The following is a 14,106-nucleotide window of genomic DNA, read 5'->3' as shown; positions in this document are numbered from 1 at the left end:
TAAAAAATGCAGGATCAGACTTAGATGTCTCTGATTCCAGCAAGGTTATTAACAAATCATGTTCAGGGGCATTTACAAGACAGGACAAATCTTCTGATGTATGCACCGAACTAGACAGGGTTCCCATAACTTCTTCTGGACTAGACAGAGACTCATCAAATACACTGGATTGGAGCTCATGAAGGGCTGCAAAACAAGTCAGTAGTGCTGCAATCCCCACTGAACTAGGCAAAACTGAGTAACTCACTGGACAGAAAGGGGACTCTGGAACTTCTGCCACACCAGCCAGAGAACCAGAATTTTCCAGGATACAGGGCTGGGTTTCAGAAACACTCATTAACCCGGACTGAAATTCTGAGATTTCTATTATTTTTTCCAGCGAGTCAGAATTATCCATGTTACAGGGCAAGACTTTTGAAACATTCAGAGGACAGGGCTGGAGTTCCTCGGCTGTTACAACACTGGAGAGGGACTCAACAACATTGGTTAAATCAGACTGTGTACAGGGCAAGGTATCTAACACACTTGCTGACGAGGACAATATTTCAATGGCTTCTGCTTCGCTGGGCAGAAATTCATCAAGTTTTATTAGAGCAGACTGTAATTCCAAAACAGCTGCTAGACAAGTGAATATTACTGCAACACCAACTGAGGTAAGCAGTGCCTCAGACTCCTCTGCTAGAGGGTTTGAAGTATCCAAAGTACTGGGTGAAGCATAAGACTCTGCGACCACAGCTTCACTGGACAGGATCACTGGTGAACAGTCCATATTGCAGGGCAAAACCATGGAAGCACCTGCTGGACAGCATAATGATTCTGTGACCTGAGTTTCATTGGAGAGATCTACTGCACAATTCATGGTACAGGGCAAATTTACTGGGACATTTTCTGAACACGGTAATAATTCTGCGATTTCGGATTCACATAGCAGACGCTCTGAGTTATTCACGAAGCTAGAGTGAGGTGTAGAAACAGGAAGATCAAAACACAATGTTTGCGCATCTAAATCACCATTCAATTGTGAAATTGGAAAATTCAGATGCTGGGGTTCTGAGGTTTCTGAACAGGATTGCTGGGACTCGGAAACTGATGTAGTGCATCTATTGGCATCTGCTGGATCAGACAGGAGTTGAACTTTATTAACACAGGTAATTTCTGCAGAAGTGTTTGCAGAGACAGGCAATATTTTTCTGGTGTCTGTTTCACTGAACAAAGACTCATGAGTACTGGCTAGGCTGGACTCAGAAGTCAGCAGGACCTCTGGATTCTCTGCTGAGAAATTTGTGCAGGGCAAAGTTAAGAAAGTATCAGTGGCTTCTGTTTTACTGGGAAGTAACACTGAGTTATCCATGGTACAGGGTGGAGTTACGGGAACATTCACAAGACATGGCAGGGACTCAGTAACTGGAGAAGTGGAACAGTCTCCAATTGACAGTGTGTCTTCCCTGATATCAACCGATTGAATCGCATAAAAATCGTCCAAAATCATTTTCCACACATCGATCAATGGAGCCACAAGGTCATACCCACACACACCAGTTTTTATTAGGTTATAGGCAGACTTAATGCATGCATTCAATACTAATTCACTTTTTGCACTGTAAAATTGACAAAATGAACTTGAATCATTCTTCCATTCATTGACCAGAGCTTCCATCTCTCCTTTCTCAAATGGAGGATTCCAAGCATACTTAACAGGCAGATCACAGTTTGCAAATGTGGTTTTGGCAGAAACATACATTGGATTATTTAGCAGGCTATTGGCAGATTTCTTATTCCTAAGGATCTCCAATACCTGTAGCAAGTGTTGGACTGTAGTGTATGCAAATTTTTCTTGCTGCACGAATAGATTGATTTGTTCAATACTCTGTAATATATCCTCATAATCATACTCAGATAATTCTTTTAAACAAAAATCTTTATTTTCCCTAGCCAGTGATGAAAGTTCATTAGTAGTTTCATAAGTCCATTTAACTCCCCTGAAAGACAATTGCATTTCATTATCTGTTAATGGCAGAATCTTATTGCAGGTCTGATGCGCAGTCGCTAAAGATAACGATTCTGCAGATTGGACACGTTTCTTAGAACGTTTGCGTTTTGCCTTTGACCTTGCTGTTTTTGGTGATTTATTCAAAGCTGCAGGAAAATTATCAGTAACACTTTCTGCTTGCTGCTCATTCTTGCAAGCAATTGAAGGAGCAGCTGATTGGCCTGCTGCCAGGAGTTCATTAAGAGGAAAGGGCAATGGATCTATGCGCAACCAATTGTGAATTACAAAAGCTATAAATTGCAAAGGACTTTGTCTAAACTGAGTGTGATCTAAGACATCGATTGCCCAATCAAAAAGTTTGCCCTTAAAAAGAGCACAAACGATCCAATCAGACCAGGTAAAAATTGCAGAAGCCCGAAAGTCGGGATTGGCCAGAACTTTAACCAATTCTGATATAAATTTGTCTGTAACTTCAGGACCAAGCTTTTCAAATTTTTTAAAGGAGCAGGACCCCTGACAAACAGTGTCATAATTTCTGGAAATTCCCCCCACAATAGGGATTGGTAATGGGGCTACCATAATGTTAAGCTTGGAGGTGTAATCTCCACAGTCAGCATGCAACACATAAGCTGACGTGAAGGAGGTACACACACCAGCACAAAGAATCAGGATAATGTTAAGCTTGGAGGTGTAATCTCCACAGTCAGCATGCAACACATAAGCTGACGTGAAGGAGGTACACACACCAGCACAAGGAATCAGGATAATGTTAAGCTTGGAGGTGTAATCTCCACAGTCAGCATGCAACACATAAGCTGACGTGAAGGAGGTACACACACCAGCACAAGGAATCAGGATATCCCCAGTTTAGTGGAGGAGAGGACTGACTCCAATAGGAGATTGTGGTGCACAGAGCCGGTGCAGATCCGAACAGCCACAAACAACACTTTCGTAATAACTTCTCAGCGCAAAGTAGCGCTGAGCGCATAAACCAGGACTGAGGAGATCAGGACAGGTAGACAGAATGAACGCTTGCTAAACTAGCCACTACTTAGTGACAGCAAGCGTCCACAATAAAACAGACTGGAATGAGGTAGCCAATGCGTTTGCAGCAATGGCGTGCCTCACAAAGACAGGACAGGATAGTCAGGAAATAGCAGGATCAAGATAGATGAACGTAACACAGATAAATATACAATAAGTATGATTTCCTAGCGTATTACAATTACAGCTATCAATGAAACTATTTGTAACGTCTGACTAACATATGTATATATCGGCAATGAACCGATATATGACATAAGCTTGAACTCTGACTAAGGCTGGAGTAATACAGGGAACAGGACTCATAAGGATTCGCTATCTCTTCGCAGAGATGAACGCAATCCACAAACAGGACCAGGAACAGGATAACTAGCTCAGCGTGCTGGAACGCTGACTAACGGAACATAGGATATAAACAGTTCGTGTACGTATATATCAGCGACACTGATGTATCAACGTAACACGAATACAAGAAAAATAATAAAATGCGCAAGTATGCGTATATATTGGCGATGAACCAATATATGACACAAGACAAGCAGAGTAACAACTTCTAGAACAAGAGCAGAACTAGGAGGACTCGCTGACCCCTTCGCAGGAGTCAGCGCAGTCCACACGGACTAGGAACGAGGTGGGGCACGGGCAGAGTAACAGACAGAATCTGAGACTATGGTAGCCCATCAAGCATTGCAGGAAGCAGTTCTTTATACTGAGGTCATCCAATGGGAGCAGACCTGCAGATTCCCACACAAGTGAATGGTAATTAATCACAGGCTGACAGCAGGAAAAGGCAGACAATGATATGCAGCCTGCAGGAAAGGGATTGCCCCTCCATTGCAGCAGACAATGTTTGTGTACACAAAAGCATATTAAACTGTCATTAACTTCAGAGCGACTGCAGATGGAATCAGCAACTAGTTTAAGTGCAAACCAAACTATGCAAGAAAATGCATGTAATGACATCAGAACTGCTTGGGTTACAATACCACTGCAGCCAGCAGTAAACGCTGCAGACATGATCATAACACTTTGGTGCTATGTGCTGGTAATAATACCACGTGTGCATTGCATAGTGGCAATCCTTATCAAACTGTTTCCTTAGTCTGATTACACCTCTTGGACACTGCAGCTGTCCTTGGTAGGTTTTGGAGTTCCATATCAATACAATGGTTGAGGCCCCAAGCTCCTTTGTTACACCTCTGTGTTGCATTAAAGAATCTCAATTTGTGAGCAAGAATAGTAACATTACAGTTAAGTCCTATAACCCATGAGCCTGGCCCATGATGACTCAAATATTGGAGGAGAACTTATAACAAAGCTAATCAGATACAGGCCTCAGGCCTCTTTTACATATGCAGCTGGAGATGGTGCATTCATCGTCTGTCAGCGGCTCCTGTGCAGCAATACGGAGGGAGGAAGCACCACAAATACTAAAGTGATTAAAGACAGGTAAAAACAGGAAGAAAAAAATCCTTACTTCAGGGATGTACTGACAAAAATACATTTATTAAGATACAAGGATGACACATTGCATGTTCTATATTCTGCTTCTTCAGGTAATTACAGTATCAAGAGGTGTGCAAAGTTTGGCTATGGAGCACCTTATAGGAATGGTTGCCACACTTGAAGGAAGAGCGGGTTATGATGGTCACACTTGTTGAGACAATTTATCACAATTGTTAGGGGGTTATTAAGGAGAGGGTAGGATGGTTACCACAGGTAAAGGGAAGAACTTAAACATGGGGGCCCCCCATGAAATTTTCAGGTGAATTTACATATACATTATGTATTGGCCAGGACATGGGGAAAGCTTGTACTAATATAAAATAATGATCAAAATGTCCATAAATAGTTGCATTATGTGACTTGAGGTTGAAATTTGCATTTAGTTTATCTCAATGGTCTTGACTTAAACAAGGAAAACCCAGGTTGGAAATCCCTGAAGAGCCTGACAAAGCCAGGCAAACCAACGAATAGGTGGCAAAAGTTTGCAATCCTTGCCTGGGTGCAGGGCCGGTTCCAGTCACAATGGGCCCCTGGGCAAAAATGACACGCCCCCCCCAACCAGTGACCCCCATCTTTATCCTTGAGAGGCACCTCTTCTCAATGACCTGGCGGCATGTACGTACTCATGTTCATGCCACTGGGTCACTGTGAAGTGATGGCCAGCAGGGATGAAAATGTAGGCACACAGACTGATGGAGGAGCATACAATCCAGATAGTGAGTTTACTCCACTGCCAATACTATGCAGGGTTCCCAGGTACCACTATTCACTTGGGAGGGAGACCTGGGGGGGGGGGGGGGGGGCTATCAGCCAGTTCTGGGACCTTGGTAAATTGTCCAGTATGCCCCAACCTGTTATCACCAGTCATCTGTACTTAGATTCAGCGTCTAAATCCCAAGAGTTCAGACTCCATCATTATGGCTAGATTAACCTTACCATTCTGGCCCCCAGGAAGAGGATTCCTTATTGTTATGTGCTATATCATGATGTAGGTGCAGCCAATTGAATGTTGAGGCTGAACGTCAATCTAAATCTCACTACTAAACCCCCTTGTCTGCATTTTAGCCAAAGGCCCCCGTCTCTCACCCAGCAATACGAAAAATGGGGAAGAAATGGCATGCAATGCCAGTGTGAATCTTGTCTGAAGTGTAAAGGTGAGTAACATTTCCTAAAGTTGAGGAACACTTTAAATCAGTGAAAACTGTCTATCACCATGGCTTTGTAATGTTCTCCAAGGCTGGAGACCATAAGCCATCTAACAAATCTGGCCTCATGACAAATAATTTTGTGTTAGTTGGAAAAGTTTGCAACCTTCATCTCAAAGTATAAGCCATAGTCAGATACTTAAGCCTTGGATAAAAAACTCACCTGTGGCTACTACCAGGCCCCTGAAGGTGTCCCGTGCCCTCGCAGTCACTCACAGATCCGCCGCCTGCTAGTTTTGTTTTCGGGCAACAGGCCAGACAGGCCTGGCCACGCGTAGCCATTTTCGCGTTACCGTCCGCAATAGCGTGCTGTACTTGCGCAGGACGCTATTGCGAACGGGAATGCAAAGAAGGAGGCGCGTGGTTAGGCCTGCGCAGGCTCAGTGAGCCTGTCAGTGAAAGCGAAACTAGCTGGCATCGGGGACAGGAGGATCCGGGAGTAACTGCGCGGGCACTGGACAGCTGCAGGGGGCTGGTAGAAGCCCCAGGTGAGTAAAATTGATTTTTTTTTTTATCCGAGGCTTAAGTATGCCTTTAAATTGTGAGATTGATAAAAGTGGAAAAAGTTTTTTGTTCCTTGGCTGGTTCAAAAACAGCTAATTCCCATGCTGCATTTACCCTTAAGTCGTGATCACAAGCACCAGTCAGTGTCATGCAGTGGTGCTCACCGCCAGGTCGTGATCACGCTTACGCGTGGATTCACGACCATTTTGACGCATTCCGCCTCGGACACGAAAATCCGTGAATAGATTTTCAACCACGAAAATCTACTTCGGCTTCGCGTGAATGCGGACAGAAATCCGCATTCACGCTCGTGAAACCCGGGGCTGAAGTCGTGGTTTGCGGAAATGCGTCAAACTATGCGGAAGTGACACATTGCAGGCCAATCAGAGTGCCCCAGCCAGGCCCTAGCAACCAATCACAGGAGGGGAGCTATGCCCTCCCCTCCTGAATATAAAGCGGCGGCCATGATGGAAAAGCTCTGTCCTTGCTACTAGACTGTGGTGCTGAGAGGATTATCTCCAGGCCATTGTTGTTTGAGCAAGTGCATTTATTGTGTTAAAAACAAAGCGTTTTTTTTGCTAACACTGCTCTTATACTGTACACAGTTAGCTAGTCAGTGAGTGATTGCTGTAGTTAGTTGTAGTCAGTGTAGTGTAGTGGGAGTGTGGGAGTCTAGTGATTATTTAACTGTGTGTAGTGCTGTGCAGGCAGGTTCAGTGCTGCAGTGTAGTGGGAGTGGGGATTATCTGTGTGTAGAGTGCAGGCAGGCAGGTTAGTGCAGCTGCAGTGTTCACTTGTATATTCCAGTTACAGTTATACACTTGTACTATTTGCAGGCAGCCAGTCACACCGCCGGTGCCGCCACTCTCTGCCAGCGCTGTTCATTCATTCTGTCAGTGACCTTGTGCCGTGCCCAGTGCCCACTGCTCGCTTGCTCGCTGGCATATGAGCATCTCATTACACAGTGTGACATCCTTGTGTGCCCACTGCATCCTTCAGTGACCTAGTTGTATATCCAGTGCCCACTGCTGTGCCCACTGCATCCTTCAGTGACCTTGTACTGTGGCCACTGCATCCTTCAGTGACCTAGTTGTATATCCAGTGCCCACTGCTGTGCCCACTGCATCCTTCAGTGACCTTGTACTGTGGCCACTGCATCCTTCAGTGACCTAGTTGTATATCCAGTGCCCACTGCTGTGCCCACTGCATCCTTCAGTGACCTTGTACTGTGCCCACTGCATCCTTCAGTGACCTTGTACTGTGCCCACTGCATCCTTCAGTGACCTTGTACTGTGCCCACTGCATCCTTCAGTGACCTAGTTGTATATCCAGTGCCCACTGCTGTGCCCACTGCATCCTTCAGTGACCTTGTACTGTGGCCACTGCATCCTTCAGTGTCCTAGTTGTATATCCAGTGCCCACTGCTGTGCCCACTGCATCCTTCAGTGACCTTGTACTGTGGCCACTGCATCCTTCAGTGACCTTGTGCTGTGCCCACTGCATCCTTCAGTGACCTTGTACTGTGCCCACTGCATCCAGTGATTCATTACTAGCAACATGTCTGGCAGGGTTTCGCGGGGTGAGAGGAAAGGGAGTTCAATTGCCTCAGCCACTTCTGGGACTGCTCCACGTCCAGGGAGAGGACGCCCAGCTGTACGTGGTCGTGATGCAGCAGAAAAGGGGGCAGCAAAGCCTGGGCCGAGTCAGCGGACGCCATTGTCCAAATATTTTAAAGTTTCTGGTCCCCGTGTGGTGGTTGAGCAAATGGAACCTGACGTACTCATGGACATCATGACTTCCTCCCAGACCTCTACTGTGAGCACCACTCCAAGCAGTAGCAGCAGCAGCCAACATCCCACGCTTGTTGTGACATCCACCCCAGCACCCACTGGTCAGCAGCCCTCCCAGGATGACAGCGTTCAGTCCCTCAGTCCGGCATCTGGGAACCTGCTGATGCAAGAAGCACAGGACTTACTGGGGACTGATGTGGCAGAGATTGAGATCGGGCCACAATCACAAGCGTTGTTGAGTTCTGGTGATGAAGAAGAGGGGTCTGTGTCTGGGGATGTAGGGACAGAAGAGGAGGCGGGGGAGTCAGAGGAAGAGCTGGATTATGATGATGCTGCTGATGATGACGTTGTGGACCCTAACTATGTGCAGCCTGCTGAGTCCGTGGAAGAATGGTCAGAGCAGGATGACGAGTCACCTCGGCCTAGGCAAGGATATCGCCATATGTCAGGCAGGGGCAGGGGCATCGGCAGCAGTGGGCGTGGAGGAAGTAGACAGGACACTGCTTCAGTAGGCACCACCACCATGCAACCCCCGGCAACTACTACCAAACATTGCTCCGCTGCACCCTCTGCTAGTGGGGGCCGCAGTAAATTAAAGTCACCAGTGTGGGATTGCTTTGAGGAATGTACTGATGACAAAAGGTATGCGGTGTGCAGGTTATGCAGCAAAAGATTGAGCCATGGGAAAAGTCTGAGCAAGATGGGTACCTCATCCCTCCAGGGCCACCTGAGAAGCCGCCACTGCCGCGAGTATGCAGACTTTAAGAGGAAGCAGGCACTGCTGGCAGGGGTTCCTGAGAGCAGAAGGCCCACCAGCGCAGCAGCATCCTCCCTCCCTCAGGGTCGTGAATCCCCCACAGCAGCAGCAGTAGTAGCACGCAAGCGCTCTTCCACCTCGGCTGCTCAGGACACAGACATTGAGGCTGGCAGCCAGTGTTCGTCTCTCTCCTCTGCCTCCCCTGCATCCCAGCGTCGTCAGACCCTGCTGAGCGACACCTTTCAGGGTCTGACCAAGCCTCTGCCTCCAAGCCACAGGCGGATCCGCAAACTAAATGGCTTGCTGGCCCGGGCCATGGCATCACAGCTGCTTCCCTACTCCCTGGTGCAGGAGGGGAGCGCCATGCGGACGCTGCTCCAATTTGGCATCCCCGAGTGGCAAGTCCCCAGTTGCCACTATTTCAGCAGGAGCGCGATCCCAGCACTCCACAAGTTTGCGGTGGAAAATGTGGCCCGTTCCCTGGACTACTCTGTGGGCAAGCGGGTCCACGTGACCATGGACTCGTGGAGTAGCAGATTTGGGACAGGTCGCTACCTGTCCTTTACGGCCCACTGGGTGACACTGATGGAAGGGAGGGAGGACAAGAGCGCATCAGCCCAGCTAGTGGTGCCACCACGCGGGATCAGGGGGGATGCAGAAGGGTCCTGTCACGACACTCCCTCAGCACCCGGAAAGCAAGCCCGCCTCGGCAGCAGCAGCGCCAAGCCTCGGCACTGCCAAGCCCTTTTAAAATTGGTGACCCTGGGGAAGGAGAGGCTTACGGCCACCAACGTCCTGGCCGCCCTCAGGAAGCAGGAGCGGAGGTGGCTGACCCCCAGAGGCCTGGAAGTGGGGTATGTGGCAGCCGATAACGGGGCCAACCTGGTGGCAGCAGTGCAGCAGGGAAACCTCCAGCACATCCCCTGCTTGGCCCACGTGCTCAATCTTGTGGTGCAGCGCTTCTTGCGCACCTACCAGGGGATGAGCGAGCTGCTGCAGGATGCCCGGGCGGTGGTACGCTTTTTTCGCCTGTCAGCCACTGCCTCTGCACTCTTGTCCACCTTACAGCAGCAGTATGGAAGGCCACAACACCGGATGATCATCGACATGCCAGTTCGCTGGAATTCGACTCTGGCCATGTTGGAGCGGCTGTGTCAGCACAGGCTGGCTCTTAGGGCCTACATGCTAGACCCAAGTGTCCCCAGCAACCAGCAAGTCCCCATGATTACTGCCACTCAGTGGACACTGATGCAGCAAGTATGCCTGGTGCTGAGTCCCTTCCTGGAGGCAACCAAGATGGTCAGTGAGGAGCGGGCCTCTGTGTGCCAGTGGGTGCCCTTGGTTTGTCTACTGGAGCAGGCAATGGACAATTTAATTGAGCGTGGGGATGAAGCCCTGAGGCAGTTGGAAGAACAGGAGCAGATGGCAGCACAGTCCAGCTCAGAGGAGGGCTCACAGCAGGTAGTGGAAGAGTTGGAGGTCCCTAACCTGAATGAGGAGGAGGAGGAGGAGCAGAGTGCAGCAGGCGTTGTACGTGGATGGCGGTTTGAGGAGGACAACGACATGGCACAGGAAGAGGACAGGCATGCGTTATGGGACAATGGCGAGGACGAGGAAGATCTTGCTGGCAGGGCCCACTTGTTTCCCATGGCTGTGCACATGTTGCGCTGCCTTCGCAGGGACCCCCGGGTGATCCAGATGCGTTCAAGGGAGGACATCTGGATTACCTTGATGCTTGATCCCCGTCTGAAGGGGAAGCTGGGAGACTTAATGACGCCATCCACCACCGAGCAACGCACAAGGGAGTTGAAGGAGGCCCTTGTGCGCAGACTACTGGAAGCATTCCCCCAGCATTCCACCCCCACTGTAACTGCTCTGCCAAGCCAGCAAGAGGTGCCTGCCATTGCCACTAGCAGCACAACAACAACCACCAGCAGCAGCAGCAGCAACTGGCGCCCCGGAGACCTGAAGAGCCTAAGCAAGAGCCTGTATGCAGTGCAGCAGCCCAGAACAGAGGTGCCCGCCACAGCATCCACGACCAACCAGCACAAGCAACGACTGACCACCATGGTGTCTGACTATATGGGGTCATCCAGCGGGCTCAATGACACCGACAGCCCCGTGGACCCCTTGGAGTACTGGGTCAAGAGACTGGACATCTGGAGCGAGCTTTCCCAGTACGCCCTGGAACTCCTATCCTGCCCTCCTTCCAGTGTCCTCTCAGAGAGATGCTTTAGTGCGGCCGGTGGCGTGGTCACAGAGAAGCGCTCTCGGCTCTCCCACGCCTCTGTGGACAAACTCACCTTCCTGAAAATCAACCAGGCTTGGGTGGAAGGTGAGTTCCTGGCCCCTATTGTCGGACACAGGGGGACATGAAGTGGCTGCTGCATGTGCTGTTGTTAACTATGCCTGCCTTTATAAAGACATTTACTACCTGCCTAGTGCCTACCTTGGTTAATTTTTTGGTGTTATGGTACTACTACCAGTAAGTTGCCATGGTCCTCCTTCTGAGCTGCTGAACTGACCGCCCGCTTTGTCCTCCTGACTCAGTCGCTACTACACTCTGCGTTCACACTGCCCGGGTCGCCGGGTGCATTTAATTTTTTGGCCAGCACTATGACGCTGTGCTACTACTACTGTGCTGCTGCTGCTCAACTGACCGCCCGCTTTGTCCTCCTGACTCAGTCGCTACTACACTCTGCGTTCACACTGCCCGGGTCGCCGGGTGCATTTAATTTTTTGGCCAGCACTATGACGCTGTGCTACTACTACTGTGCTGCTGCTGCTGAACTGACCGCCCCGCTTTGTCCTCCTGACTCAGTCGCTACTACACTCTGCGTTCACACTGCCCGGGTCGCCGGGTGCATTTAATTTTTTGGCCAGCACTATGACGCTGTGCTACTACTACTGTGCTGCTGCTGCTGAACTGACCGCCCGCTTTGTCCTCCTGACTCAGTCGCTACTACACTCTGCGTTCACACTGCCCGGGTCACCGGGTGCATTTAATTTTTTGGCCAGCACTATGACGCTGTGCTGCTACTACTACCACCAGTATGTTGCCGTGGTCCTTCTGTGCTGCTGAACTGACCGCCCGCATAGTCCTTCTCCTGACTCAGTCGCTACCACCACTGCACTCTGCGTTCACACTGCCCGTGTCCACTGACAACTCTGCTGCGATGTCATTGCTAATTGCTGCAAAAAAAAATAAAAAATTACAAAAACCTCTCTGGAGCCTTTTTGCCGTCAGCCACTCATCCTCCTCCAGCGGTACCTTCGCCGCCAAGTGCCATTGGAACTCGCCTTCACCTCTTTGACTGCTTAACGCGTATATCCCTTTTTAAAACCACTTATTACCAATTAATAGCCCCATTTAAAGTGTTGATTTCACTTTAAAATCCATTTTCTCTAGAAAAAAAATTTTTGGGGGAATTTTTTATGTTGAAGTTATGTTGCCCCTTATCACCTCGATAATCCATGCTATTTGGGGGACTGTAGCATGTATGGGGGCTTTGTTATTAACGTTAAAAGAAAATCCGCCTCCGGGCGTGAATCCGCGCGTGATTACGCCATTCACGGGAAAAAATCCGCGTGGTTGCGTGGACGCGGACGAAAATCCGCATGCGGCGGGGCCGAATGCGGATTTTTTTTTGCAACCACGCGGATTTCCGAATTCGTGGATGAGGCACATCCGAGCATCCCTGGTGTCATGTAGTAACTGAACACCACAGTTACTTTAGAAGTGGTGGTAAGTTATTGACTTAAATTTTGGTTGCTTATCTTAAGTGATGATCTACAATGTAGCAAAAGTAGTAAACTGCATGCTTGAAACAAACACCACTCTCCCATTGTTCCCTGTAGTGTTTTCCATTAAAATGGAGAACTGCAATGCAGTGAAAACCAGTGTGGAAGTCAGCCTGCTAACCACTTGATCACGCTAAAAAGTGACAATCCTTTTATCTGATTGCATGTATTTTAAATGTGTAGGGTTAAAAGTGGACTTATTTCAACATAAAGAAACATCATTTCTGTGTTAACAGGCTGTTTTCACCTTTAGAAATAGGTCTAATGACATTCATTTCTTGCCTACAGTCCACACATATCCATAAGAAGAGGCAGAGGAGAGCATGACTGCAATCACATGACTACAATTTCACTAAACTTTTAACAAATTTTGCTATGGTCTTCAACTAGCCAGGCAATGGTTTTACTGTTCTCCACCTCTTGAAATTTTCAGTAAGTTTGGCCCATTGTATTTGAGATTGTAGCCGTCCCTTGTTTTATAAAACCTGCTTATTTTTCACTATATAAAAGTAGTTTTTTTGTTTTTTTGTAGCTTTTTTTGTTTGAATAAAACCCAATATGCATATTCATAAACCCAATATATTAATTTGACCTAATTTTGCAAAACAAAACATACTTTATATCTACCACAATTATAATAATAATTTTACCATTATAAGCTTGTTTTTTTCTGTACTCTAGTGTGCAATGTTTTCTTATGGTGTTGCTATTTTAAAGTTATAAATAGATGTAGAATCAAAACATTTAGCAACTTGTCACCTGTTTTGCAATAAACAGGAAATACATATTCTTTAAGAAGCTGTATCCACATTAACATCAAATGAAGGATTAGCACTAATCAGCAGCACACAGGCATAAAAATAGATGGCTGTATGGGTGCTGTTTGTCAATCAGTTATTTTGTCTTCATAATTAAGCATACAGTAAAGCAGCATGAAGCTGCTTGTCGAGCCACAAAATAAATTTGCCTCACAATTTTATTCTTTAGCACAAATATTACTGCTGATTCCTAGAAGCTTTTGTGGTTATAAATACATTTTCTTTGAAGAATTTTTTAAACAAACATTAAGTTGACAAAACACAACCTTTCTTTTGGTTATAGTGTCTGAAAATAAACAGATACATTTAGAAATCTGCTGCTATGCACTGCAGTTCCATCTGCTTTAATGCACCCATTTTTGCCAGAAAAACGTACTGGTTTTTATAAGGCACCAAGCAAATGTTGAACTGTGCAAATGCTAATGAATGCTCACCTACAGACAATGCAGTGGCTGGATAGTGTACTGGTTAATAGCCCTGCCTCTGACACAGGTGACCAGTGTTCGAATCTTGGCTCTTCCTGCTCAATAAGCCTGTTCAGTAAGGGCTCGTTTCCACTTGTGCATGGCGATTTCATTGCGAATAAAACGCATGCGAATTCGTTTTTCCATGCGAATTTACATGCGTTTTGAGGAATGCGATTTTAACCCTGGGAGCTGCCCTTATATGCAAATTTTGCCTGTGAGCTGCA

The sequence above is a fragment of the Hyperolius riggenbachi genome, chromosome 5 (assembly GCF_040937935.1).
Source record: "Hyperolius riggenbachi isolate aHypRig1 chromosome 5, aHypRig1.pri, whole genome shotgun sequence".
In the NCBI taxonomy this organism is placed as follows: Eukaryota; Metazoa; Chordata; class Amphibia; order Anura; family Hyperoliidae; genus Hyperolius; species Hyperolius riggenbachi.
The sequence above is the reverse complement of the archived record's forward strand: the minus strand, read 5'-3'. Positions refer to the sequence as shown.